Source organism: Ranitomeya variabilis, chromosome 5, assembly GCF_051348905.1.
Source record: "Ranitomeya variabilis isolate aRanVar5 chromosome 5, aRanVar5.hap1, whole genome shotgun sequence".
NCBI classification, from domain to species: Eukaryota; Metazoa; Chordata; class Amphibia; order Anura; family Dendrobatidae; genus Ranitomeya; species Ranitomeya variabilis.
Window position 1 is genome coordinate 169,288,817 of NC_135236.1, and position 26,701 is coordinate 169,315,517.

General features: G+C 39.1%; 1 long non-coding RNA gene across 3 annotated transcripts in view; it reads right to left on the bottom strand.

Annotated features, from left to right (window-relative positions):
• LOC143773508 (uncharacterized) overlaps positions 1-26,701 on the bottom strand; it is a 69,790-nt gene that overhangs the window by 26,906 nt on the left and 16,183 nt on the right. For all 3 annotated transcript variants that reach the window (XR_013215210.1, XR_013215209.1, XR_013215211.1), the window contains 2 exons: positions 25,430-25,713; positions 21,565-21,666 (listed from right to left, as the gene is read on the bottom strand). This is a non-coding gene — a long non-coding RNA (uncharacterized LOC143773508). The remainder of the gene's footprint in view (positions 1-21,564; positions 21,667-25,429; positions 25,714-26,701) is intronic.

The following is a 26,701-nucleotide window of genomic DNA, read 5'->3' on the forward strand; positions in this document are numbered from 1 at the left end:
TGCCGTGGACAATGGTAATTTACAACCATGTGATTGGCTCCAAGATAAAGCCAAATAATACAAGCAGTTCATTAGTAAAACACTTATATTATTGAAGTGCGAGAATTGAGTGGATGTTTAGCTGCACTTCTACATGTTCTGTACTGTTCTTTTTAAAGGTGAGGGCAGCGCCATTGTTTTTTTTCTGGTACACTTTACTGTACAAGATCCTGAAGAAGGGCTGAATGTCTATATAGAAGTTGGTTAACGGTTTCTGCAGCTTTTTTTTTACTTTTGTACGTAAAACTGAGCAAAAAACATTAGTCTACATTTTATCAAAACACACAATTTCAACCAAAACTATTAGGTAAATTTAACAAGGAAATATTGTTTTTTGTCCTAATGATTACACACTCTCATCTTCTAAAAAAATATATCATGTGAAAAAATTTCGACCAATTGTTGTAAGTCCACAAAAGATCTTCTCTGGAAAAAACATTCTCAGAACAATGATAAAAAAATCGGTTGTCTACCTGCATCATTGAACACATATGTAGTATCAAGTGTATCGCCTGTGTCGGTTTAAGATTATTGGCCAGGTTGATAACTTAATTATACAGTTGTTCCCACTGGCATCAGGTGCTTATCTACAGTATTCTGTAATGCTGTAGATAAGCCCCCAATGTATCCTGAAAGATGAGAAAAAGAGGTTAGATTATACTCACCCAGGGGGGGGTCCCCGCTGCGGTCCGGTCCGATGGGTGTCGCGGTCCGGTCCGGCGCCTCCTATCTTCATAGGATGACATCCTCTTCTTGTTTTCACGCTGCGGCTCCGGCGCAGGTGTACTTTGTCTGCCCTGTTGAGGGCAGAGAAAAGTACTGCAGGTTCTGGGCCTCTCTGACCTTTCCCGGCGCCTGCACACTTCAGTACTTTGCTCTGCCCTTAACAAGACAGAGAAGTACGCCTGCACCGGAGCTGCGGTGTGAAGACAAGAAGAGGATGTGATCGTAAGAAGATGGGAGGCCCCGGACCGGACCGCGACGCCCATCGGATCGGACCGCCCGCCCAGGTGAGTATAATCTAACCTCTTTTTCTCATCTTTCAGGTTACATCGAGGGCTTATCTACAGCATTCCAGAATGCTGTAGCTAAGCCCCTGATGCTGGTGGGCTTAGCTCAACTTCCATTTTGGGGGTGACAGGTTCCCTTTAAGATTTGCTTCATTTGTATTAATTATCTGCTAATATTTTTTCAATACTGATTTTTTTCTTATTTTGGGTTAATATTGCGGTGGCTGTAGAACCAATTGCTAGGTTTTATAGAGTTATGGTCTCAACTTACAATATTTCTAATTTACTTGTCCAAGAACTAATTAATATTGTAACTAGAGGCTTCACTGTAAAATGTTTGTTGGTTTCGTCTAACATACTACATATGGCACCAAAAACATACTATGAAGTCCAATATATAACATTTTTTTTTGTTATTTACTTTTTTGGACACCCTATTCCTGAGTGATTGTGATGCCACCCCTACGGGCTATGTCAGAACGATACGTTTGGTTAGCAAGACAAAAGAGCCAAAGCTATCCTGTGCCGTAGCTATAAGGGTCTATAAGCTATATATGTCATAAGACTGTCCTAACATACAGTTACGTGCACATTTCTTAATAAATAAATAAAAAATTTACGGCAACTGGATGGCGCAAATATAGTGAGTACAGTATAGTTAGGTTTCTTCTACATGGTAACTTTTCCAATCACGACACGTTGACACGCGCCACATTTGGCTTAGATTTCACGCGTGTTGCACTTGTCGTACAATACGATCACATTCACTTTAATTGTATTGCAATGTAGCATTGCAATACTGTAATCGTTGCCCGTGTGACGCATTGAACGACCAAAGTACTTATGTAGCCCCAGCTTAAAGTAATTGACACCAAACTAAATTAAATCCTTGATTAATCCTAGCTTCAGTTACTGTAAGCACATGTGGCAGATTTGTTGCAGAAATGTCTGCAAAATCAGGAGAGCAGGAAGCAAATGCAATTTATATAGGTTCCTGCAAAAATTAAATAACAAGTAAAAAAAAAATTGCAAAAATAATAAATATAAATGACACAACGCTGAAAGTTATTTATTACATTCTAAAACGCATGTCTTCAGCATTCAGCGCCATCAACTGTCCCCTTCCCCCATTCAGTCACATAAGCTTTTCTTAGTCCAGGGACAAAATATTCATTGGCACCCTATCAGACATGCATGCAAGAAACTAATTAACATGGGCAGACATGCAACCAGCGATAAAGCTTGCCCTACACTCTCACACATACACGGACACACATACATACACACAAACAAGCCTTGTCTGGGGGGCACAGTGAAAAAGGCTTTGTTGCTAATTTAGGCATCTGTCTGAGTCTGGTCTGGTTCTCCTGGCTGGACCATTTTTCCCATCCCCTTTGACAATGCTGGGAACATGCCCAGAGACCCTCATTCAAATCCTCCGATAACAATGCTGTCATTGTGCTATGATAGAGAAAAGGGGAAGGGGAGGAGGAGATCTGAATAAAATTGTTAACCCACGAAAGTGTTTACTAACAGACTCTGCAGCTGTCTGACAACCCAACAGTCATGGGGACCGAAGAGGTGGGGGGCTTGTAAAAAAAAAACAACATTTACTCAGATCTGGTCTTGTGGTTGAATGCCAGTCCCTATAAAACACACCACACAAGCAGCTTTTGTGCGCATTAGGAAAACCAACAACAGCGGCACAGAGTAGCCATTATTGTGTGTTTAGACTAATTATGTGGTTACACAACATGGTGTCTATTGGGACAATCCTGTTTATTTGTATATTTACAGCAACAATAAATTAGCAAGACTTGTCTGCAGGAAAGGGAACATAGGGCACATTCAGGCACATACGTGTCTAGGAACATCTCAGATTTTTGGAGTATCCAGATTACATTTTGTTGGATATACATAAAATATCTGATATATATAGCATATATTTTTGCAGGTTATTAGATAAGTTACATATTGCTAGGTACCATTTATGTAATAATTATTTTCTTTAATGTATTATTGCACAATGTTTAACATTCCAGTTATAGGGTTATTCCCACAACCATATTTTTTTTCACAAAGCAGATTAAATGCATACTTATTATTAATATACAGACTTAGCTCAACATAACATTTCTTTCTTGTACCCTTGTGAATTTTTTCATCTCTATCTGCCCCTATGTATATCCCACTTCATTCCACTAAATGGGTGGTCCTATTCTTTAATTGCTAAAACTACATTTACCTGCAGCACTTGCTCTCCTGTGCGCTCCTGACTAGCTCATCATCCAGATAATCTAAGTGTAAAATTCACCTTTTGCTTCTGTGCATTCTCGGCTCCTGTATAGTGTGGCTGTCTGACCAATTTTATCTTCTTCTATCTATATCAGTATAGCAGACAATGTGTTTTTACATCACTGTTAGCTGGTTTCTAGTCGAGCTCAACTCTCCTGCGCTCCCCCACAACACAGCTTGTAATCACTAGGCAGTGTAGAGTTGAGCTGTGTTTGGTGCCTGCTGTTGACATATTAGTGAGTTGAAACTGTAAATACTGCTGGGTTGATGCATACAGCAAAAGATTAAACTTCTATATGCATCAACAGAGCAGCATTTGCAGTTTAACATCACTGAAATGTTAGCAGCAGGCAACAAACAGTTCAACTAGTGTTATTACAAGCTCTGTTGTGGAGGAGAACAGGAGAGTTGAGCACTACTAACAACCATCTAACAATGATGTAAAAACACACAGGCAGTTATACTGATGCAGATGGCAGAATATAAAGTTGAGCAGTCTTCAGGAGCATACAATGTACAGGAGTGCAGTGTATTTTTCTGAAAGTACAATGCACTCTATGTCAGAGATGGAGGTAGAGCAATGCTATGCTGCCAGGAAGTCAGCTAAAAGAAACTGCACTTCCCATTATCAATGAAGAGCACAGGAACTACTGAAGGTTTGATCCAATGGCTTCAGGACGGTAAATAGAACCTGGAAGAACATTTTTTCTGGAGTTGGGGTGGGGGGAAATATACAAATGGGGCAGATTTAAAACTGAGCTATATTGGCACAAATTAACAAATATATGCACATTATTATAAAACCACATTGTAATTTGGGGAATAACGTTTGAACTATTTTAATCATAAGTTATCCACTGTAAGTAGCGTTGTATACATGTCTGCAGACAAAACCTCTTCCGTGCCTTTTTCACACTCTGTTTCCTATGCATAAGGTATTTATAATACTTAAGTAATAGTAATCCTCAAATATATATACATCTCATGTACATTTTCCCTGTTTCAAAATAGATATAAGTTGAAGGGTAGGCAAGAAAGGCAGCTGCCTAAGGAGTTCCCACACTTGAACACATAACACTATGGTCTGGGATAACAAACCAGTAATCACAATTGACTGACTGTGGCACCATACCAATGAAAATTAGGAATGGTATGAGGCATCCAACAATTGCACGTGAAGCACTGTCTGGGCAATAAATTACAGCACAATACAAATTGTCTGGAGCACTAAATCTTTTGACACCAGAGAATACTTTGGGTGCACAATGGTCTAGACACAAAAGGGAAGTGGTATGAAGTCATTGTCCATGCATGCTGCTGTCTAATACAAATATGTGTTGGCAATGGTTAGGTTGGTCCTTAGGGTAAGGTACGGCATTGTAAAGGAGTGCCTGGCAACATAGAATTATATTTAAACATGATTTCACATTGTCTAATGAGTATTCCTTGTAGAAAAAGTTGTATATTTCTTCGGGCCATGTTGCTACTTTATATCTGAGTCAAGACTGACGCTGGCCTTACTGTACATATTTCATTAATATTAGGAAAACCTGCTGTATTTGGTGGAACTGGGAAGCCACTGAATATACAGATGAAACCAGAAGTTGAAGCCAGAAGTCCCAAATGTTTGACCCAAGTCATTCAATTTAAGGGCAATGGTACCAAATACTAATGAAAAGTATGTAAAGTTTTGACTTTGCAGTAAATAAGAAAAATGCCTTTAAGCATCATCTCTGTCTCTCATTATTTTGGCATTTGACAAATATTAATAATTATGATAATGGTAATCCTAATTGACCTAAAACAGGAAAGGTTTATTCTGATTTCATGTCAGATATTGAGAAAAGCATGCACGTGTGTCTTTTTATATAGTGTATGTAAACTTCTGATTTCAACTGTATATAGTGGCCCTCCAAATGTCCATAATGGAAAATATCAATGGACAGAAAGATGGTGCAGTTGTATATTAATCCTCAAGCCAACTTTTTGAATTAAGAGGTATGAGAGATATTGTAGTGAAACATACAAAGTATTTTATTATTTTTTCCCATAACTATACTTCTCCTGCAGGCAAAACATCTCCCATACCCGTTTCACATGCTGTTTCTTATGCCCCCATTTGAGCCACTGAATTAGGTCTTAAGAGAAACCATTTTTGGAGCCACAAACAGGAAGCCTTCAAGGAGTGCTTGCATATTTGGAGACTTCCAGGAGCCCAGTTGTTCTCCAGTTTTTCCACACAGCCTCTTTGATGAGCCAGAACGAGTTTTCAAGTAAAATTTTACCATAACCCATCCTTTTATTTTCACTCGGCTAAGCATGCCTGTGCATGCTGAGGTATGAAGTAATAGCTTTAAACTAAAAAAGCATTTAGTCAATAGATATCTAAAATATATATTCTTAGTGTTTTAGCAGACCTTATAAGACTACAAATCTTGGCATGTCCCACTATCTACTACACATATGGTATATCCCTCTTCTTCCATCAAACGGTTGCCTGATGCCAACCCTGGTGGGGTAGAAATATCAGCAGTCATGTAACCACATAACTGCAAGGGCCTGCAGTCTTTCTCTAGTTAAGACCCTTTCACTAATGTAATTAGTGAGAACCTGACATGAACAGGTAGGAGAGTCATGGGGTGCCAGGTTGATACATCACAACCCTGAAGGAAACCTTAGAATTTCTTGTGCCATATAAAACAGAAGAGGGGATTGGTGCATCTTTGACACCAGGAATACTTTATTAAGTGGCTTGATTTCCATTAATAAAATCGATTGTAAATATTTTTGCTTTAAGTGCTCAAAACTCTAGGCATGTATTGCAAACTTGTGGAAATCTGGAAACTGCAAATGCTGCTTCATTGATACATATGGTAAAGAATTGTCTTTTGCCATATGCATCAACAGAGAAGCATTTGCAGTTTCACATGATTGAACTGTCATCAGCAGGAGCATTAAAGACAAAAGTAATGAAAAAAATTGCATCATTTTACTTTTACATAAATACGTGATTTTTTAATTTTATTTCTAATATTCCCAGATTACAATATCTACAGTCATGAAACTGAAATGTTCTATAGTAAAACAAGTTTGAAATCTATTTTTATAAAAATTGCAATGTTACACAATGCCTTAGGCATGTATTATGCTAGCACAGTCAAAAAGTTGAGTATTTGTCGATAGCAACTGAACAGATCACAGCTCTTATTTTCTAACATGCAGTGAAAAATGCAAAAATGATTTCTGCTATAGGATTGCTTCATTGTTTGCCACTTTTTACACACTAGGCCAAGATGTAAATGCAAGCTTTATATCATTATTATAGGCCCTGAATCATAGCACTTTACACACTTTACACAAACATGTAAATTGTTTTTTTTTCTATATATTTTTCTTGTCCTGAGGTATAAATTGAAGAGTCCAACTAAATATATTTATATTTTAAATGTGCTGCCTAATGCCATCCTATATTTCTGAAGCCATAAAATAAATGTCAATAGACAATGTAAAATGACTTGATAATGCATTTGTGGAGGTCATATTGTTGATGTTGCCAAGCAACATGGCTGCTGTTCCATTGTCCTCAGGCTGTTCAACTGTCTAGAAGTTTCTTCATATTTTCCCATACAAAAGACAAAATGAACTATGGGTTTTGATTCCAAACTTGAAATACATAGAGTAATTCATTATCGTGTTGTATATCTAAAAAGTCTAAAACGCCTCTTGCAAAGTAACTTTCGCTTTGAATATTATATTAAATAATGGACATTTCAGTATATTATTTCCTTAAGTAACATCCGTAAACATAGAGGACATGTAATTGTGTATCTACCCTTGCAGCCTGCCATCAAGTCCCTGTACACAATAGATAGCGGTAGGCCAAGCGATGGTTAGGCTGACAACTCCTACACACACACAGGAATGAGAGAGCAGCTACCAGCGGTATCTCATAGCAGGACAAAAGGATCGGCCGTTGAAATTTAACAAGCTAGATCCCTCTCTCCCCACGACAACATCTGTAGGGAGAGAGACAGGAGACCCACATACAAATTAGACTGTCGTCCAATCCCGATGATAAAGGCAGGTTTGGCCAACTTTAGCCTAATGGCCTTTAGGCTTCAAGAATAAAAAATGAGGAAAGAACTCATGTTCTAAACATTGGAAATAGGCTGTAGGGCCATGCCGCCTTTCTCCTACAATTGTGAAAGCGGTAGGCAAGGAAGCCCTCTTGTGCCAGGATATGAGAAGGAGGTAGGAGGATATATGTACATTTGTTTTGGCCACAATCCCCTTTATAATGTTTCTGATGTATGATAACTTGTAATATCGTAAGAGTAAACAGATTTATATGACCGAAAAGCAATATTGGTTAGCATATACTGTATATATTTATATTCCATGTATAAAGTGGCAGCAGTGGATCTTGATGGCATGTATAAGTGTATTCAGCGTGGCAGAAGATTCCTCAGACAACCATTATTAATCTCATTGATAGCAGGTCAAGGCATGATAGTGTGTGTATTTTTGCACGTGGCGCTCATACTTGATACTGAATAAATTTAGATGTTTTGAAAATGTATCATTTGCATATCATTAACATGCCTGTACTGTAGATCATGTGATTTCCATAATTCCATGACTTTTCCTACTTGGTGTTGTAATTTCAATTTTGAGAAGTGATATATTGCACACCTAATAGTAGTGAAAAGGCTTAGGCAAGGCCACAAGGTAATATAGAGGTCATTCTATAGGACATTTAATCTCAATATTAAGGGACAAACTTTGTACTGAGCCAAAAATACAAACAGTTTTGCGACTGACTACAGATTTGCAAAATAGGTAGGTTCCTTCAAGAACTCTTATCAAAGTTTTTTCCTCTTAATATATTGCAATCATCATATTATATAGCACTGTGTACTTACAATTGCTCATTTTGCCTTTCTACCCTTCTATCATTTGTTTTTATTGCTGCTAATGATATAGTTTGTCCGGTAACAGGCTTCTACTGCTCTGGTCGAGCATGCGCCAATGTTTTCTGTAGCAAATGTGCACATCCTCGGCCATAGTGCAGACAGACAGCTGCGTATAACAATGGTCTCAGAATGGGTTATGTGTCTCCACATGCTGGACTGCTACTGGACGAACTATAACATTAGCAGCAATAAGGTCAGGGTTCGGGCTACATAGGTAAGCCTGCAGTAGTAAAATGATTTTTGAGAATCAAGTGCATTTGAAAAGTTTATTATTTTTTCAAAATCTTTTACACAGAATGAATTTATTATCGTGCTAAAATCCCTTTAAGTCTTACAATCCAATTTGCCTTCACAAATATTTATTGAAGGTCCCAATTGCACATGGTCTTGATAAACCTCAAGGACACTTGTTATCACTATGTTTTATATTAAGCCATAAGTGGAAACATCCATTAGAAATGAAAAGCATGGCCACAAATATCCACATAGTAGCCAGCTCTAAATGGAAGGACAGTATATATTTTATACAGTTAGATCAAAGGAAGAAATCCAACTGACAAATTCTGGCTAAGCCATGGAAAATAGGTGCAGTGAGACGTACTGACAGCACCTCGCCTAGCGCACCTCAATGTGATGTGCGGGGGTAGCACACGAGCCCATCGTTGCTCTCCCACTAGACTTGTAAGATTGAGGCGAAGAGGCTCACACACTTTATCCTGGTATTGATGCTGTCATCTTGTGTGACTTCATCAAATAGAAGATTCTTAAGGGAATGTTTATAGGGGGATTGGTCATCAAATTCAACATGTCTGCAGAACTGCAAGGTTTATTTATGTGAAAATGTGCATTCATAAAAATAACATATTGAGTCCTACAGCTAGAATGTAATCGAAGAATAGATATATTTGTTCTCAATATATCTTATATATTGTAGAAAAGTAGAAACATTGTATCAAGAATAAGTCATTTTAAATGTTCCTAACATCATATAGTAAACAGTAAATTCTAGCAATTGAAGCATGGTTTTACCAGTTGCAATTTAGTATATCAAGTTCGTAGAAGGCCTCATTCAGTAGCCTATGTCTAATCACTGAGGGTTTGACCACTGTGACTTGAGCCAATCCCTAAATCTGCATGTTGTAACACTGGGAAAGAAATGTACCACTATACCTACATTTAGCTCCTATTATCTGTTTCTAGAAACAACATGGTGGGCCCATCTTAATCATTGATTAACTGTGTGTCGTAACAAGCAGGGTCAACAGAAGCTGAAGTGGTATAATACCATTGGGGACTAGTGGCAGGATGAATTTAAAAAAATCACTGGAGTTCTATGGTTTCTGTATATATAATTTAGTTTTTCAATAAAGTAACTACAAATTTGGTTATGATAATGAGAAATCTACTGAAAACACAGGAAGTGCTAGCTTATTGTGATGCTTAGTGTCGAAATTAAAAACTGCAAGATTTCAGAAACTTTCTTAAAACAGATGGTAATATGTAACATTTTGAAAAACACGATATAAAACATAACATATTTGACCTTAAGAATAATTTTCCATAAACATGTTTAACAAATACATCAGTTAATTCTAATGATCAGGTGGGGTGAAATTGTGCTGTCCTCATGATTGACACCTTTGCTGTGACAATCTTTTTCTCTCTATTGACGCATCTACCTGTGTTAAGGTCACCTAGCCCAAACACAACTGCTGTTTTCACTGTGATAAAAGTGTAATGTCACTGAGAGAGTTTAAGCAAAGCAAAAGGAATATGGGGCCATACATAGGTCAAACCTGCCAATCATGACCACAAATCACTAGACCAAATACTCCATCAGAGACAGGATGTGCACATCCAACATACAAATGACAAATCCCTACATAATCCTCATTTTAAAAGTGCTATTATTAGAAAGAAGGTTATTTGAGCCCCATGATGCAAGGTTGGAAATCTGTTATACAGTGGGGAAAAAAGTATTTAGTCAGCCACCTTGTGCAAGTTCTCCCACTGAAAAAGATGAGAGAGGCCTGTAATTGACATCATAGGTAGACCACAACTATGAGAGTCAAAATGAGAAAACAAATCCAGAAAATCGCCTTGTCTGATTCCACTTCCCCACTGCATACACCCCTCAACATTGAAATTGCAACACCAAGAAAGATAAGGAGTTATGCAAATCACAGAATAAAAAAATGAAAACAAAATTTTCAAAACCTCTTCATTTACTCACTACCAGGTGTAAGGATGCACATACCAAGACGTTTGTCTTAGTGTGTTATCAGTGTGGTTATTAATGGTTGTCCGAGGAATAATCTGCCATGTGAATGCTCTTGAGCACTCAAGTTATCAAGATCCGCTGCTGGCAGCTCCCTTTGTAATTTCTGACCAATGACGTCTGTGATGTGCTCAATAGGAGATAAGTCCAGAGATGCTGCAGGTCATGGAAGCAGGTATAGGCCGCGCAGGCTGCGCACAGCACCAGCAATATGCTGCTTGGAATTGTTGCATTGATAAAATAGTTACTGGGACACTTTGGAGACATGGCTACACTACTGGTTTTAGCACCAAATCAATGTAAAACTGAGCTGTTAATGTACCGGGAAAGAAGACTAGAGAGGTCCGTCTACTGTAGAACCAACACAATGATCCTAGGAATACCTATAAATGACCCATAAAGAAAATGTCTCTCCCTATCATAAATATAAGGTACTCTGAACATAAAATAATTAATCATTATTGATACATAAATAATTACACAATAAAATCATTTAAAAAGCAGAGAACATCCGACAAAACAGGAGGGATCACGCAGAGACCCCTATAGCATATAGCAATTTTTAAGGACACGAGTATTATATAAATCTAAATATATGCCCTAATGTATCCAATTCATATATAGCAGTAGTATTATGTAAATCTGTGCATATATTTATGAGGTTTCACTTTTACCCAAAATACATATAATATTTAGAATTGTATAGATTGACAATAATCAATACCAAGCCCAATACATATAACCATATAATGGTGGACAAACAAGTCCTTCCAAATAGTATTTACCCATTAATGGGTGCTAGTATTGCAGCATATGGCTAATAGTGCTGTTTCAGTCAGTAGTGCTACATAGCACATGTACAGTGCCTAAAAGTAGTATTCAACCCCCTGCAGATTTAGCAGGTTTAATAAGATGCAAATAATTTAGAGCCTTCAAACTTCAAACAAGAGCAGCATTTATTAACAGATGCATAAATCTTACAAACCAAAAAGTTTTGTTGCTCAGTTAAATTTTTATAAATTTTAAACATAAAAGTGTGGGTCAATTATTATTCAACCCCTAGGTTTAATATTTTGTGGAATAACCTTTGTTTGCAATTACAGCTAATAATCGTCTTTTATAAGACCTGATCAGGCCGGCACAGGTCTCTGGAGTTATCTTGGCCCACTCCTCCATGCAGATCTTCTCCAAGTTATCTAGGTTCTTTGGGTGTCTCATGTGGATTTTAATCTTGAGCTCCTTCCACAAGTTTTCAATTGGGTTAAGGTCAGGAGACTGACTAGGCCACTGCAACACCTTGATTTTTTGCCTCTTGAACCAGGCCTTGGTTTTCTTGGCTGTGTGCTTTGGGTCGTTGTCTTGTTGGAAGATGAAATGACGACCCATCTTAAGATTCTTGATGGAGGAGCGGAGGTTCTTGGCCAAAATCTCCAGGTAGGCCGTGCTATCCATCTTCCCATGGATGCGGACCAGATGGCCAGGCCCCTTGGCTGAGAAACAGCCCCACAGCATGATGCTGCCACCACCATGCTTGACTGTAGGGATGGTATTCTTGGGGTCGTATGCAGTACCATCCAGTCTCCAAACGTCACGTGTGTGGTTGGCACCAAAGATCTCGATCTTGGTCTCATCAGACCAGAGAACCTTGAACCAGTCAGTCTCAGAGTCCTCCAAGTGATCATGAGCAAACTGTAGACGAGCCTTGACATGACGCTTTGAAAGTAAAGGTACCTTACGGGCTCGTCTGGAACGGAGACCATTGCGGTGGAGTACGTTACTTATGGTATTGACTGAAACCAATGTCCCCACTGCCATGAGATCTTCCCGGAGCTCCTTCCTTGTTGTCCTTGGGTTAGCCTTGACTCTTCGGACAAGCCTGGCCTCGGCACGGGAGGAAACTTTCAAAGGCTGTCCAGGCCATGGAAGGCTAACAGTAGTTCCATAAGCCTTCCACTTCCGGATGATGCTCCCAACAGTGGAGACAGGTAGGCCCAACTCCTTGGAAAGGGTTTTGTACCCCTTGCCAGCCTTGTGACCCTCCACGATCTTGTCTCTGATGGCCTTGGAATGCTCCTTTGTCTTTCCCATGTTGACCATGTATGAGTGCTGTTCACAAGTTTGGGGAGGGTCTTAAATAGTCAGAAAAGGCTGGAAAAAGAGATAATTAATCCAAACATGTGAAGCTCATTGTTCTTTGTGCCTGAACTACTTCTTAATACTTTAGGGGAACCAAACAGAATTCTGGTGGGTTGAGGGATTGAATAATAAATGACCCTCTGAAAAGACTTTTCACAATTTAAAAAAAAAAATAAACAAAGAAATAACATTCTTTTTTGCTGCAGTGCATTTCACACTTCCAGGCTGATCTACAGTCCAAATGTCACAATGCCAAGTTAATTCCAAATGTGTAAACCTGCTAAATCTGCAGGGGGTTGAATACTACTTGTAGGCACTGTATAATGGTGGACATAGTCCTATATAGAATATACATCTGGTCGACAATAATCAAGTGCACAAAAGCATACATTACAAGACAGGATGGACCCACAAAGAAGCAGCCCTGACGCACGTTACGCCTCTTGCGGTCTCTGCGTGGTCCCTCCTTTTTGTCCAATGTTCTCTGTTTTTAAATGATTTTATAGTATAATTATTTATATATCAAACAGACTAAATAGTAAAAGATTAAATATTTTATTGGTGGAATACTCCTATTCTTTGTAGGTTACACTATAATGCTAGGAGTAGTACCAGTATGACATTTCCTCGTGAAGGCCTCTCCATGGTGTTGCCTATGTGGTTTCCAAAGTCGTCTCCAGCTATCATTGCATCCAAGTCAAAAGTGGATCTCATCTGGAGAGGCCATGGAGAGGCCTTTGCAAGGCAATGTGACACTAGTCCTAATCCCAGTATTATGGTATGATTGGCCCAAGGTATGTTAGCTGGAGTCTTCTCGTCTCCATTCCAAGCACACTAATAGCTTGGCGTTACATTGATTTGCTGGAGTAATAAGTGGTATAACCATTTCTCCATAGAGTCCCAGGAGCCATTATTCAATGTCAGGGCACATCTTACTCATGCTACTGAGAGCAGCATGTATGGCCTAAACATGCTACCATGGCCTGTATAGTCTCCGGACTTGTCTCCCAAAGAGCACATCTGGAACATCGTTGGTTGTCAATTACAAAGAGAGTTGCGAGCAGCGAATCTTGATGGTTTGCATGTCCAAGTGAATTCATCATGGCAGGCCATTCCTCATACAGCCCATATTAACTTCATTGATATCATGCCAAAGTGTGCAAATGTGTGAATTTCTGCACGTGCCACTCAGACTTGGTACTGAATAAATCGAGATGTTTTGAAAATGTTGCTTCCACTTTCCCACCATTTGAATATCATTAACATGTGATGTCTATAATTCCACAACTCCTGCTTCTTGGTGTGGCAATCCCAATGCTGAGTACATGTACAGTATATATATGCAGCTCTGGCAAAAATTAAGAGACCACTGCAAAATGTTTAGTTTGTCTGATTTTTCTCCGTATAGGTATATTTTTGACTAAAATGTAAGCTGTTCATTTATTCTATAAACTTCCGACAACATGTCTCCAAATTTCCAAGCAATACATTTTGTATTTTTTTTCTGAAAAAGAAAAATGGTCAAAATTTAAAAAAAAAAAAAAAATCCAGTGCTTTCAGACCTCAAATAATGCAAAGAAAACAAGTTCATTATCTTTTAGAAACAACAACACTAATGTTTTAACTCAGAAGAGTTCAGAAATCAATATTTTGTGAAATAACCATGATTTTTAATCACAGCTTTCATGCGTCTTGGCATGCTTTCCACTAGTCTTTCACACTGCTTCTGGCGCAAAAATTTAAGCAGTTCTTTGTTTGATGGCTTGTGACTATCCATCATCCTCTTGATTACATTCCAGAGGTTTTCAATGGGGTTCAGGTCTGGAGATTGGGCTGCCCATGACAGGGTTTTGATGTGGTGGTCTCTTATTTTTGCCAGAGCTGTTTATATATACAGTGCCTTGCGAAAGTATTCGGCTCCATGGAACTTTTCAACCTTTTCCCACATATCATGCTTCAAACATAAAGATACCAAATGTAAATTTTTGGTAAAGAATCAACAAGTGGAACACAATTGTGAAGTTGAACGAAATTTATTGATTATTTCACTTTTTTGTGGAAAATCAAAAACTGAAAAGTGGGGTGTGCAATATTATTCGGCCCCTTTAACTTAATACTTTGTTGCGCCACCTTTTGCTGCGATTACAGCTGCAAGTCACTTGGGGTATGTCTCTATCAGTTTTGTACATCAAGAGACTGAATTTCTTGCCTATTCTTCCTTGGCAAACAGCTCGAGCTCAGTGAGGTTTGATGGAGATCGTTTGTAAACAGCAGTTTTCAGCTCTTTCCTCAGATTCTCGATTGGATTGAGGTCTGGACTTTGACTTGGCCATTCTAACACCTGGATATGTTTATTTGTGCAACATTCCATTGTAGATTTTGCTTCATGTTTGGGATCATTGTCTTGTTGGAAGACAAATCTCTGTCCCAGTCTCAGGTCTTTGGCAGACTCTAACAGGTTTTCTTCAAGAATGGTCCTGTATTTGGCTCCATCCATCTTCCCATCAATTTTAACCATCTTCCCTGTCCCTGCTGAAGAAAAGCAGTCCCAAACCATGATGCTGCCACCACCACGTTTGACAGTGGGGATGGTGTGTTCAGGGTGATGAGCTGTGTTGCCTTTACGCCAAACATATTGTTTGGCATTGTTGCCAAAAAGTTTAATTTTGGTTTCATCTGGCCAGAGCACCTTCTTCCACATGTTTGGTGTGTCTCCCAGGTGACTTGTTGCAAACTTTAAACTACACTTTTTATGGCTATCTTTAAGAAATGGCTTTCTTCTTGCCACTCTTCCATAAAGGCCAGATTTGTGCAGTGTACGACTGATTGTTGTCCTATGGACAGACTGTCCCACCTCAGCTGTAGATCTCTGCAGTTCATCCAGATCATGATCATGGGCCTCTTGGCTGCATCTCTGATCAGTCTTCTCCTTGTTTGAGATGAAAGTTTAGAGAGACAGCCAGGTCTTGGTAGATTTGCAGTGGTATGATACTCCTTCCATTTCAATATGATCGCTTGCACAGTGCTCCTTGCGATGTTTAAAGTTTTGGAAATCATTTTGTATCAAACATCAAACTTCTCCACAACAGTATCACGGACCTGCCTGTTGTGTTCCTTGGTCTTCATGATGCTCTCTGTGCTTCAAACAGAACCCTGAGACTATCACAGAGCAGATGCATTTATACGGAGACTTGATTACCCACAGGTGGATTATATTTATCATCATTAGGCATTTAGGACAACATTGGATCATTCAGATATCCACAATGAACTTCTGGAGTGAGTTTGCTGCACTGAAAGTAAAGGGGCCGAATAATATTGCATGCCCCACTTTTCAGTTTTTGAATTTCCACAAGAATGTAAAATAACCAATAAAGTTCATTCAACTTCACAATTGTGTTCCACTTGTTGTTGATTCTTCACCAAAAATTTACATTTGGTATCTTTATGTTTGAAGCATGATATGTGGGAAAAGGTTGAAAAGTTTCAGGGAGCCGAATACTTTCGCAAGGCACTGTATATATAATATACTGTAGAAAGATAGATTTTTTTCTATTAAAGTCAGATCTTCAAATCCAACAATCATGGGCGGACATACCGCATGTGCAGCCTGTGCGGCTGCATCAGGGCCCAGAGGCTCCGGGGGGGCCCCTGCAGGGTGGCTAATAATAAGGGAAATCTGGCCTGTTAATCCGGACCTGAGGCTCCGGAGGGTCCTGGTCAGATTTCCTTCATGTGTTGCGGGCAGGAAGTGATCTCTGCAGCTCTGCTCCCCTGCCTACAAGAGAAAATAGCAGCGGAGCAGAGGTGAAGGGATCCATCCTGCTTCCTGGCTGAACTTCCTCTCACACAGACAGCAGTGCTGCTGGATGACATAATTATTCAGCAGCCAGCTGTGCCAGAGAGAGGAAGCTGCTGACAGTGATGCTTCAGCTGCGGGAAAGTGTGCGGACAGGTGAGAGGTGCTGTGTGTGTTTTGTTGTATGCATGTGTGTGTTTGTAGAGATGAGTGGTGGTGTGTGTGTGTGTGTGTGTGTGTGTGTGTGTGTGTGTGTGTGTGCGTGCGTAGCTCTGCTGGGGAATGTGCAGAGAGTTGAATGGTGCTGTGTGTGTATGTGTGTGTGTGTGTGAGTAGGTGGAGGAGAGAGCAATGATGGGGGTAATGGGGAGAAGGCCATGATGGGGATGATGGAGAGGGCAATGATGGGGTGGTGGGGAGAAGGCAATGATGGGGTTATAGAGAGGGCAATAATGGGGTCGTGGGGGAGAAGGCAATGATAGAAGTGGTGGAAAGGACAATGATGGGAGTGGTGGGGAAGAAGGCAATGATGGAAGTGGTGGAGGAGAAGTCAATGATGGAGGTGGTGGAAAGGGCAATGATGGGAGTGATGGAGAAGGCAATGATGGGGTGGTAGGAGAGAAAGCAATGATGTAGGTGGTGGAAAGGGCAATGATGGGGTGGTGGCAGAAAAAGCAATGATGGAGGTGGTGGAAAAAACAATGATGGGGGTGGTGGGGGAGAATGCAATGATGGTGGTGGTGGAAAGGACAATGATGGGGGAGAATGCAATGATGGTGGTAGTGGAAAGGACAATGATGGTGGTGGTGGAAATGGCAATAATGGGGGTTGTGGGGAGGAGGAAATGATGGAGGTGGTGGAAAGGAGAATGATGGGGATGGTGGGAGAGGAGGAAATGATGGAGGTGGTGGAAAGGGCAATGATGGGGGTGAGGGAGAAGACAATGGTGGTGGTAGTGGAAAGGACAATGATGGCAATGATGGAGGTGATGGAGGAGAAGGCAATGATGGAGGTGGTGAAAAGGGAAATGATGGGAGTGATGGAGAGGGCAATAATGGGGTGGTAGGGAAGAAAGCAATGATGTAGGTGGTGGAAAGGGCAATGATGGTGGTGGTGTAAAGGGTAAAGGGCAATAATGGGGGTGGTGGGAGCGGAGGAAATAATGGAGGTGGTGGAATGGGCAATGATGGGGTGGGGGAGAGGACAATAATGGGATACGGGGGGAGGAGGACAATGAGGGGTGTGGGGGATTGGGATGGGAGGAAGGGAGACCTATAATGGACTTAGGATCAGGGGGAGGTGGAGGAAGACATTATTATCGCTTAGTCCCTTAGTATCTACTGTGCTCACTTATTATGTCTAACACAGTCCCTTAGTATGTAGTGTACGTACTTATTATGTCTAACATAGTCCCTTAGTATATAATGTACTCGCTAATTCTGTATAACACTATCCTTAGTTACGTAGTTTCCTCTTTCATTATGTATAACACCATCCCTTATTACGTACCATCCTCACTAGTTAGATATGGTGCTGTCTCTTATTATATAGCTTCCTCTGCTGTTATGTACAGTGCTGTCTCTTACATAGTGTATCCTTGTTAATTTTGTTATTCACAGTGCCCTCTTTTATTACATAGTCCCCTATCTTTTTAGATTTAAAATGACTGCTGATGGAGGAGCCGGTGATCAGATGACCAGTCCATCAGCTCCTCCATTAGAAAAGAAGCTTTCCCATGCTCCATCAGCCATCATTGCATTATACATCTAACAAGACAGGACGGTATGTAATAAAAAACATGGCTCTATATAATCCAAAATGTAAGGGACAGTACTGTACATAACAAGAGAGGGCACTGTATAATATATATATATATCTTTGTTGCCATAAAAGGAAAGGGGCCCAGACCCATTTTTTACACAGGGGCCCCAAGCTGTCAGTGTCCGCCCCTGCCAACAATATATATGAATGGAACATACTCTAAGTGAATTATTGTGTTTTTCCAGCATATTTCTTTTTTGCATTGAAAATTTATAAATTCACCTAATTTACGGTTCTCAATAGAAGACCGTCTTATCTATACTTAGAGTCTACAGTATTTATCATACATTTGTGATTTTTGAACTGCGTCTAAAAAACTGAGTTAATAAATGAGCGTGTTTTCAAAATTTGATATTAATTTATCTTTACCAAATTATAACTCAGTTAGTTTAAGATCACAGAACAGATGACTCTTACTGGCGTCACTCACACAACACCTAAGAATAGCTTGGTGTAAAATACAGCTCACTATAGGTTTTATTATTAAAGAGCAAGAAGCAGAGCCAGGGACCTTGAATAAAAGGAGGATGGTCTGTCTGATAACCAAGAGAAGCATGAATGACGAATCTGGGTGGGGGTTATTCTGTGGAGTGCAGATGAATCCAGTCTAATCATTATGGCAGCGGCTCAATCACAAATCTACTTTGCAGAAAAGCTTAAACAATATTTGTGCCACGAAATCAGATAGCAACTGAATGGGGTCTAGGCGTCTCTGTCAGCAGAGCAGACTCTATTCAGGGTTTATTTGCTGAAATCTTCAATCCGTCTGCTTGTATACAGAAATGCTGACATATTCCACACGCAACCATTCTGCATTCTGGTACAAAAGTAAGGGAAGTCTATGTAATCTACATTGTGAATAAACTCTCTATATATACTGTATCTCGTTATACAATATATTGTACAGAACAATTATTTTAATGCAATTTGGAAAATATATGGTCAATATATGGCCATTCTCATATTTTTGTAGGTAAAGTATAATATTTTACTGACCATGGGAAAGCAATAGTGATGAGCGAATATACTCGTTACTTGAGATTTCTCGAGCACGTCGGGGGTCCTCCGAGTATTTTTTAGTGCTCGAAGATTTAGTTTTTCTTGCCGCAGCTGAATGATTTACATCTGTTAGCCAGCATAAGTACATGTGGGGATTCTCTAGCAACCAGGCAATCCCCACATGTACTTATGCTGGCTAACAGATGTAAATCATTCAGCTGCGGCAAGAAAAACTAAAACTCCTCTCATAGTTTATCATTTGGCTCATTGTATAACTTAATGAGAAGACAGCCGTTTTGCAATTATGAGTTGCCGTAGAGGAGCACACTGCTCCCCTGCCTCCTGTCTTAGGGGTAAGGAGGTAGTGATGCACTCCTTGTGATTGACAGTCTGGACCAGTAGACCAGCAGCATGGCTGGGCCCATGGCCCAAACTGTGAGCTATCCCACACTTTGCCTCTTCAGCATATGAAGATTGCAGGGACATTAAAGCTGGCTGGAACCAGTGATCTGACCAGTATCAGAGCAGAGCTTGCACGCACTGTGCTCCGTGCCTAGGAAACTGACCCTCCTCTGATAGTATGCAGAGGTGTACTGTAACCTAGTCCACAAGTGGTGAAGAAAACACTTAAAAATCCCTCCATTCTTACGGGTGGAGAAGATTTTATTAAGAGGTCATTTACAAAGTTGCTTGTTCTACCAGACATCATTTGCCTTCTTTTAAGTTATTTTTCTTTTTCATCTTGTGGTCTGTGGGGTTTGTGAAAAACCTTCAAAATGATCTTTACTTTTGTCTGTTTATCATACAAGAGAATCACTCCAGGTGGAAACTGGAGTACATTTGCGCCCAAAAAATGTGACTTTTAAAAAGTCGCATTTGATGAATCAGTTTAAAACATCTTGAAAAACTATATTGATGTAAAAATTAGACAACAAAAGACAACTTTAGAAAGGCATAAATCCTCCGATGAATTTCTCAAACATTAAGAAGTCACTAACTGAGAGCTATTCATGCCAAACAAAATGTCAAAAATGCAATAATGAAGTGGGTCCTTCGTAATTTTACTCATGTAGCTCATGTACTTATGATTATGAGAAAACTCTTTAAAGATGATTGCAATAGTTGATGGCTGAGCATTAGGACTGGCTTAAAAAGAACCCAACTACAGTATCTGCCATTGCTCAGGAAGCAGTAGCCAACCAGATATTGGTAACTGCATAAAATCTGGTATTATAGGGCAGCCAACTAGGGCAGTAATACATAGACTGTCGTGGATGAGAGCTGCTCTGTAAATGCCGCTAACTGTGACTCTATAGAGCCTCTATGATATTTTAGGAACATAATCTCTTTAATCCACAAGTTACCTATTAATTAGATCTAGTTTATGCCAATAGCATTACTAGGCTTTGCAAGTGAAACTTATCTCAGTTTGCTTCACAATGTCTTCCCTAATTCATCCCAGGATATAGATTTCACAAAACTTGCAGTTTGCTCAGTATTTGCTTGTTCTTCTCCTAATGCCGGTTTCACATGCCCACATGGAGTTCTGTGGTTAATTTTTTCTACATTTGGAGGGATTTCCACTGCTACTCTCACTAAACCGGTACTGCCCAACCAATATATTTAGCGCTTTCACATGCCTATGAAAAACAATGTGTGTCCAAATTTGAAAACCCGAGCGCCAAGTTTTGTGATCTGAGGTAACGGTTCCATAGCACATTTGTGGGCGATAGCTCAGATGAAGCAGTTGGCCTGGCTACTCAGATCCAAGTATGGACCTTGTTTCATGGATGTGTGAAACTGTCCTAAAGCCGCAAGGTTTTGTTTGCATATGTTATCATGTCCTTGCTGCTTTTTACAAGGAGTTCAAAGGAAGATCTGTATGTCATACAAAGGTAGCTCCTGGGTCTGCATGTAAGACTTCATGTGACCACATTAATACATGTAGGTACAGAAATGATCACGTTTTGAAGTTACATTCCTGCTACATGATCCATACTATTATGGTCTGCAGAATCTATTAAGGTTGGAAAAACAGATTCCATACAGACATGTAACTAATTCCATTACGTGCATCCAGTGGAGTTGGATGGTAACGTTTATGATTTCTATGATTTCGATCTGTCTTGATACCATGAGTGAGTACAATGTACATAGTATTTGCTGTATTATTTGTATTTAAAAAAATGCTGTAAACATAAAGGAGGTACATACCTTGAGTTGTCCCCTCCAAAAGCAGAACGTCTTCACTTTATATCTGGATGTGCCATACTATGGATAATAGATAGTACTCTCCATGGATTTCTGTTCACCTGCCTAAAGAAAATTCACAGTCAGACATGCAGACTACTGTTTTCCCTGAAAGTTCACTATAAAATGTATACAGTATATGTTCTGGTTTGTGAAGTCCACAATAAAGAATCTAAACTGCTGTTGGCAGACTAGAACACCCAGTATTTTGTTCCTCACTCTTTCCATATGTGCTATGAATCCTTCCTTATGAATCAATGTGCACAAAATGGACAGTGAATCCCAACTATGCACAAAAATTAGCCAAAATCAAGATTATGACTAGTGATGAGCGAATATACTCGTTACTCGAGATTTCCCGAGCACGCTCGGGTGTCCTCCGAGTATTTTTTAGTGCTCGGAGATTTAGTTTTCATCACCGCAGCTGAATGATATACATCTGTTAGCCAGCATAAGTACATGTGGGGGTTGCCTGGTTGCTAGGTAATCCCCACATGTAATCAAGCTGGCTAAGAGATGTAAATCATTCAGCTGCGGCAATGAAAACTAAATCTCCGAGCACTAAAAAATACTCGGAGGACACCTGAGCGTGCTCGGGAAATCTCGAGTAACGAGCATATTCGCTCACCACTAATTATGACCCAATTTTCATTTAGAAATGCTTAAAGGGGTTTTCCAGTGAAAACAAGTTATGACCTATTAAAAGGAAAGATAATAACTGGGACCCTCACCAATTGGCATAATTTTTAGACCTGATGAAACACTTTTATCCCTGTTACAAAATGGAGTGGCAAGTCAGACGCCTAACTGCCACTAAACTCATTCTTTATTATGCTGTCCAAAGCCATGAACAGCACTCAGTAGCACCATAGAGAATGAAGGGAGTAACAGTGGAGAATGTGCACTGCAACTTCATTCTAAGGCTGGGGTCACACAACAGTATGAAAAATCGGTACGATTTTTATCCAGAAACGTGGGACAATTTTTTTTCTCATATGTCATCTGTGTATAGTCTGTATTAAACCCATTTTTTACAGCAGCAGCTATTAATCATTTACAGCTTCCTATGTTACAGAACAGCAATGTATCTGTAAAAATCGGATGCCATACTGTGGCAACCGATTTTTTTTCTCGCACCCATAGACTTGAAGGGGTGAGTCTCATCCGATTTCAGAGTCAAATCGCAGCATGCTGCAAATTTTTTTCCCAGACAAATTCTATCAGTGAAAAAAATTGGTCATATGCACTGCCTCATTGAATAACATACACGAGCCCCTACAGGGATAAAAGTTACTTCTTCTGCCGCTCAGTCAAACCTCCACAATCGCTTTTCACCAGACAATGCCTCTAAGTTGCATTCCATATGGCAGCTATCAAGAGGATGAAAATGTAGTGTAATATATCCCATAGCTACTGTATAATGTAAAATGGTGACAAATATATCAATCTTATGGAACTTAACCACCTGAAAATTTGGCATTTTTGCTCTTTCATTTTTTCCTACTCTTGTTCAAAGAGCCCTACCTTTTTATTTTTCCATTGACACAATAAAAAATTGCAAGTGCAACAAAATTGCAATTTCCGACATTGTTTTTTGGGTATTATTTTTACAGTGTTCCTTTTGAGATTAAAAAAAACTTGGTAACATTATTCCCCAGGTCAGTATTATTCTTGTGATGACAAACTTTTCCATTTTTTTGTTATATTAGTGATGATAATAAATACTGAAATTTGAAAACGGATATTTTGTTTGTGACAAAATTTCTGACCCGTGATGCCATTTGTGACCCGTAACTTTATTTAATCACTTATGCTATACACTGCAATGCCACAGTATTGCAGAATATAGAGCATTTGCTGTTTTCCAAGAGAAATTCACAGGAGGACCAAAATAGCAGTATTGGGGTCTTCAGCAGGCTTCTTACAGGGACATTTAAATGGTTAAACTGTAGCGATCTGAGCAAACTCTGGTCACTGCAGTTACAGGCAGTAACACAGTCAGCATCTGCCCGGTATGAAGCAGACTCAGTTCCCGGATTTGCTTTAGTCATTCCTTATCGATCTATGACAAAAATGTGCATTATGGGCCATTAAACAGGTTGCCTCCTTCTGGAAATCTTGATTCTTAGCTCAATTTGGTATTGAAAAAAAACACATTTTACTTACTGTCCCCAGTTCCACTACTGAGTCTTCACCACTGGTCACAGTTTTTGGCATTGGCGGCACTGATGTCATCTCAAGATTACGGCAGACAATCAGTGAACTCAGTGGCTCTACCAGTGTCGATGGAAAACCTCGCTCACAGACATTGAGCTCACTGATTGGCTGCCACTACATTACACCAGCACCTCTCAGCCAATGACAGAGACCGGGAGATTCTGCGGTGGACCAGGGGATGGTGAGTAAAGTCCAGTTTGTTTTTTTATACCATCCTGCACCCAGGGACCAAGATTTCCTGAAAGGAAACAGCCCCTTTAAGGAGTTAAAATATCTGTTTGGTTAATAACTTTGGATTGTAGTTTTAGACTTTGCATTTTAGCTCATGTTCTACCACCTTTTCCAGATACACACGTGTAATATATTCTGGAGACAGACTGACGTTTGAATCATTGACCTTCCATAACCTTTTGGCCTCCTTCACACACACTTTTTTTCCTGCATTTTTAAAATAATTTAAAAAAGGCCAGCATTTTAGTGGAATTTTAGCTTTTAACATGTACATGACTCTTTACTCCATTTCTGAAATTCAAAGAGAAACCTATAGCCAAAAAAGGCAAAAATGACACTATACTTAGCGCAAGCTGTGTTTTATAAAAAAAAAACAGCAATAATCCCCAAAATAGCTGAAAAACAAAGCCAAAAAAAACAAATTACTATCGGGGGGTGGGGAAGTTATGGAAACAATGTACAATGTACAACAGAAAATGTTTGTTGCCCATAGAAACCAATCAGAGTGCAGCTTTCATTTTTCAAAAGCACTATAAAAAATGAAAACTTCAAGGTGATTGGTTGCTATGGGCAACAAAGACAGATTTTCTGGAAGACAGTGTTCATGAATCTCCCCTACTCTGCTCTGTATGGAGACTTTTCAATATTTGTTGCATTTGTGAACCAAAATACTAATAAAGATGAGAAAATAATTAAAATTCTCCTTTCTACCAATTCAATCAATTCTTTAAACCTCAATCCAGACATAAACAAAGCTAGAGTGGAAATGTCCTGTCTTGTGGCTGCACAAACAATATCTGTACCATTGTGTGCCATAGGGAGCGGGGAAATGAATTATAGATATGTGCTAGCCATAACGATATGTATGGTTTAAAAAAAAATATATATATATATATATACATACTTGGATATATGTATTAATAAAATACTACATAGACTTTTTTATTACATAATTATTGCATATAATATATATATATATACTGTATATATAGAGAGATATATATTCATACATTATATCAATTTCAGATATGACTATCGTATTAAAAAATGTAGGTCAAATTTCTCACAAAATAATAAAAAATATTAAAATATTTTAAAGAATACATTTATATGGCATTACTAAACCAGCGAAACACATCAACATTGCATTTTACGGCAGCAACCATTCTAAGAAGACCGCTTGCACACATAAGAACGGCGAATTAGAAAGTATGTTAATTCAATTAATATCAAGGGAAGATTTTCCGCTTGAGGAGGATGGTGGCAGACGAAAGTGGGTCATGCCAGCTTCATTTATTGTCCCGCTTTCGCTGCTAATTAGCACGATGAGAAAATGATCAACGGGCAGGGAAGGGAGGAGGGCAGAGGACAGACGACATACCTTGCACCAACGCGGCCATCTTATACTCTTCCTGAATTCTATCAAAATGGCCTCCATCGGTAAATATGTGGAGGGAAATCATAAGCAAGATGATGATGCTGCTGTCCGTGTGAAAATATTTGCTTTCCTCTTGACCTTTTTTCTTATAAATGGAGACTCCTTGGAAAAGAGAAGCTTTTAGACGCATATTCAAATGAAGAGGCTTTGATTGTCATGACTCCTATGCTTGGCAGTCGGAGATGTTGGTAATACTCCACAGACGGCAGCAGATGTTGATTATCTCACTGTGCAGAAGAAATAGGAACAATATATATATATATTTTTTTTTTTAAGATCCGTTTGCATGTAAATATTCAAGCATTTTACATTTCTTTACTTGGATACATAAACAACTTAAGGCCTTAATGGTAAATGGCAGGAGAAGGAGATTATGATGAGGATATTGTAAATACTAGATATGATTCACTAGTTGTATCTGTTAAGAGATGATTTTAGAAAAAATCCAATGTACTGCATTATATTTACCAAGCTGCAGTGTGTATATATATATGTATATATATATATATATATCGGCTGAATGTCTTTTGTTACTAGTCAGAAAATGATTAATGAAATTTAGAAAATCCTGCCCAAACTAACAGCAGGAAGATGACTCATCTTTATGCATGTCATTTATATCACAATTGTCAGATGCTCGGAAATAAATGAAGGACATTTGTCAAAATGCTGTGGACGTATATTAACTGGGTTCATAATAAAGGCCAATTTGTACCACCTGAAAAATATTATAAATTATTAAACCATAGTTTTCGCATAGAGACGGAATATATTTTATAGGGATAGGGGTTTATAGCTAAGTGAATACCTCAGCAATATATTTTAAAAAATATGAAAGGAGAAACACAGTAGATATTTGGGTAAGTGTATCAGCTTATGACTTGGCTCTTTAAAAAAATAATATTCAGGCAACTCTACAATTACTGGCGGAGGGGTCTGCAATATATTTCAATATGATGTGGCAAGGTAGAGGTTAAAACCTCAAACACAGATATAAAGCAGTCAAAAAATATAACAAAGAAATTCTGATTACTGCCACGACCGAGTGTGGACTGATTGTGGGAACGCCCCACATGCAAATTGATGCAATTGTTATTAAGATGAGTCTTAACACATGCAGATTTGTGCCATGCATATTCATTTGCCAGCTTCTGAAGACTTGGCCAATTGCTGCTTCTCATTAGCCAGACGATGAAGCTCCTTATAAATCACTAT